This window comes from Balaenoptera borealis (genome assembly GCF_965194805.1).
Source record: "Balaenoptera borealis genome assembly, chromosome: 20".
NCBI lineage: Eukaryota > Metazoa > Chordata > Mammalia > Artiodactyla > Balaenopteridae > Balaenoptera > Balaenoptera borealis.
The window spans coordinates 20,308,046-20,312,500 of NC_138879.1; the positions used below are offsets into that span (position 1 = coordinate 20,308,046).

Sequence of the window (4,455 nt, forward strand, 5' to 3'; positions counted from 1 at the left end):
AAAGCACAGAGGATCAAGAATTCCCAAATCAGGGAGGGATAAATTAGGAGGTTGAGATTAACATATACACACTACTATGTATATAGAACAGATAACAACAAGGACCTACTGTATAGCACAGGGAACTCTACTCAGTATTTTGTAATAACCTGTAAGGGAAGAGAATCTGAAGAATATATATATGTATATATAACTGAATGGCTGTGCCGTACACCTGAAACTAACACAATTTTATAATCAACATACTTCCATAAAAAAATTAATTAGTTAAAAAAAAATAAATGAATAAACAATTCCCGCATTGGAAGTTGAGGGCAAGTAGGTTGCAGTATTATAGAGGACAGTCAGGGTTAGCCTCATTGCAAAGGAGAGATTTGAGCAAATGCATGAAAGAGGGGAAAGTGTCAGTTAAGTGGTGGGGAGGGAGTATTCCAGCCCAGTCCCAGGCCCATTGGGGCTGAGAAAACAGGCCAAGAGAAGGCCCTAAGGAAGGAGTCTAGCTGGTGTCTTCCTGCGTGAGGAACAGTAAGGAGGCCAGGCGGCTGGAGCACAGGGCGTGATGGGGAGAGTAGCTTTTATTCTGAGTGAAATAGGGGACCATTATAGGGTTTTAAATAGAGTGCCATGATCTGAGTTATATTTTAGAAGGAATATTCTGACTCCTGTGTTGAGAAGGAAGGGGGCAAGGGTAGAATCCGGAGACCTAGTTGGAAGGATCTTGCATTAATCCAAGAGAGAGACCATGGGGGCTCCGCCCAGAGCAGTAACTGGAAAGGTGGTGGTTACCTGGGTAGGGGTGGCAGTGCAGGGGTGGGGTTGTGATTGGGGAGGGGCCTCACAGGGAGCCCCCTGTTGGTAATATGTTTCTTTTTTTTTTTTTTAATTAATTAATTAATTTATGGCTGTGTTGGGTCTTCATTTCTGTGCGAGGGCTTTCTCTAGTTGTGGCAAGCGGGGGCCACTCTTCATCGCGGTGCGCGGGCCTCTCACTATCGCGGCCTCTCTTGTTGCGGAGCACAGGCTCCAGACGCGCAGGCCCAGTAATTGTGGCTCACGGGCCCTGCTGTTCCGCGGCATGTGGGATCTTCCCAGACCAGGGCTCGAACCCGTGTCCCCTGCCTTGGCAGGCAGATTCTCAACCACTGCGCCACCAGGGAAGCCCGGTAATATGTTTCTTGACTTACCTGTGTGATGAATGCATGGGTGTTCATTTTATAATCATCTATTAAACTGTACATGTATGTTTCATTGATGTTTCTGTACCTATGTTTTAATTCACAGTAAATGAGGATATAAAGAAGTAACATAAGGAGACCAGCTAGTAAATGGCTGGGACAGGTTGGGATCCAATTCCAGTGCCTTTTACCCTACCAATCCAACGCAAGACACGCGTCCCAGCTCAGTTCCCCTATATCCTGGGGAACTGGTTTGGGGCAAACCCTGTCACCTCGCTCAGGCCCAGTGTTTCATCTGGGAAACCAGGAAAGTACTGCCTGGCTCCCTCCCTCCCTTGGGTGCTGTGAATATCACAAAGTGTTTTGTAAACTGCCAAAAAGCACACGTTACTGTTGCTGTTTTATTGAATTTTTTAAAACATCTTTATTGCTATATAATTAAAGTACAATAAACTGTACATATTTAAAGTGTACCATTTGATGAGTTTTAACACATGCATACACAGTGAAAATGTTACCACAATCAAGATAATACACATATCCTTCACCCCCCAAAAGTCTCCTTCTACTCCTTTGTAATCTATCCCTCCCTGCCCTATACCTCCAAGTTCCCAGGAGACACCGTTTTGCTTTTGGGCAATATAGATTAAGTTTGCATTTTCTAGAATTTTATATAAATGGAACTATATAGTCTTTTTTGTACGAATTCTTTCATTCAGCATAATTACTTTGAGATTTATCCATGTTATGCATGTATCAATAGTTCTTTCCTTTTAATAGCTGAGTAGTATTCCATTACATGGATAAACTACAATTTGTTTATCCATTCACCAGTTGATGGATATGTTTCCAATTTGGGGCTATTACAAATAAAGCTGCTATGAATGTTCCCATAGAGCTTTGATTTCTCTTGGGTAAATTCCTAGGAGTAGAATGGCTGGGTCATATGGTAAGTGTGTTGAACTTTTTTAGAAGCTGCCAAACCGTTTCCTAAAGTGGTTAAACCATTTTACATTCTCACCAGCAGTGTGTGAGAGTTCTGGTTGCTTAACATCCTCATCAACACCTGGTAAAGTCAGTCTTTTTCACTTTAACCATTATAGCGGGTGTGTAGTGGTGTCTACCTGTAGTTCTTTTTATTTATTTATTTATTTATTTTTGGCTGTGTTGGGTCTTCATTGCTGCGCACGGGCTTTCTCTAGTTGCGGTGAGCGGGCGGTGGCTTCTCTTGTTGCGGAGCACGGGCTCTAGGTGCGCGGACTTCAGTAGTTGTGGCACGCAGGCTCAGTAGCTGTGGCGCATGGGCTTAGTTGCTCCGCGGCATGTGGGATCTTCCCGGACCAAGGCTCGAACCCGTGTCCCCTGCCTTGGCAGATGGATTCTCAACCACTGCGCCACCAGGGAAGCCCCGTACCTGTGGTTCTTAATTTGTATTTTCCTAATGACACCGAGCATCTTTTCATGTGCTAATTGACCTTCCACATATCTTCTTTGATGGAATAACTATTAGAATCTTTTGGTCATTTTTTATTTATTTGTCTTATTATGGAGTTGTAAGAACTCTTTATTTATTGTATTTACAAGTTCTTTGTCAGACAGATGTTTTGCAAATAGTTTATCCCAGTCTGTGGCTTGCCTTTTAATTTTCTTAACAGTCTCTTTTTGAAGAGCAAAGGATTTTCATTTTGATGACATCAAATTTATTTTTTCTTTTTCATGTTTTTTTGCTCTATTATTTTCATCTTTTTTTTTGTAGTTTTATAATTTGACCTGTTATATTTAAGTCTTTTGAGTTAATTTTTGTATGTAGTATGAGGTAAGGGTCAGATTTTTGCTTATTTTGCTTTGTTTTGGCATATGGTCATCCAATTGTTCCAGCACCATTTGTCAAAAAAATTATTCTTTCCCCAGTGAGTTTCCTTAGCAACATTAATTGATCATATATATGTGGATCTATTTATGGACTCTATTCTGTTCCATTGATCTTTATGCTAATGCCATTACTGTAGCTCTAAAGTAAGTGTGTCCTCATCTCCCTCACAGGCACACAGAACTTTGAATAACAATATCACTTTGTGTAGTCATTATTGTTTATGCATCTCTCTCCCTGGTTAGACAGAACTCTTCCAGGAAAGAAATCATGTTATTTTTTTATATTGGTACTAAAGGTATTCTTTTTTAAAATTAAACTTATTTTGAGATAATTACAGATTCATATGCAGTTTTAAGACATAATACAAAGACATCCCATGTACCCTTTACCCAGTTTCCCCCAATGGTAACATTTTGAAAAACTTTAGTGCAATATCTCAACTAGAAAATAGACACAGATTTTATTCAGATTTCGCCACCTTTACATGTACTCATTGGTGTGTAGTTGTGTGTAGTTAAGGGTGTCTTTTTGCTATTTAAACCTTAACAATGATTTTTTTTTGTTTTTAGCTCCCCCTGTGAATACAAGGTTAAGACCCTCACAATCTCGTTGGCGTTGTAAGTTGACGTTCTAGAGTAATGTAGTAGAGACTTCCCTGGTAGCGCAATGGTTAGGAATCCGCCTGCCAACGCAGGGCACACAGGTTCAGTCTCTGGTCTGGGAGGATCCCACGTGCCGTGGAGCAACTAAGCCCGCGAGCCACAACTACTGAGCCCTTGTGCCACAACTACTGAAGCCCGTGCACCAGAAGCCCCTGCTCCGCAACAAGAGAAGCCACAGAAACGAGAAGCCCACACACGGCAACTAGAGAAAGCACCCCCTGCAGCCAAAAACAAATATATCTTTTAAAAAAATATGTAGTAAATGCAGGGTGTTTATTGGAACCTAGAAGAACCTAGTCCACTTTTTTTGGGGGGGAGTGGTGGTATGCGGAAGGATATCAGGAAACGCCTGAAGGGAGTGAGGGCCTGCCAGGTGCTCACTAAATGTGTCACATTGAAGGTTAGTGCCCTTAGGTGCTTGGCCCAGGGTCACGCAGTGAGTGTACACAGACCTAGCACTCCGACTCCAAAGTCCAGGGCTCTCTCCCTCTGATGGTGGTACACGTGCACATATCCTTGACACGAATGCCTTACTCCTGTTTGGAATTCTGCCCCCAATCTTCTTCCTGTTTTCCTGGCTGTAAATTCTGAACGCCACGCAACGCCGAGAAGAACCGATGTAGCGTGCAACAGCCAACACTACAGAGCGCTCCCGCCTCGCAGGCGCCGTGCAGCCGCTGGCCACGCGCTCGTTCTCGCCCCGCTCAGCGCGGCTGCCTGGACGCATGCGCACGCTGGCAGCGGT

At 43.1% G+C, this 4,455-nt stretch overlaps 1 long non-coding RNA gene across 1 annotated transcript in view; it reads left to right on the plus strand.

Moving 5' to 3' along the window:
• LOC309618132 overlaps positions 1-4,455 on the plus strand; it is a 155,347-nt gene that overhangs the window by 9,055 nt on the left and 141,837 nt on the right. The gene's annotated exons all lie outside the window — the stretch shown is intronic.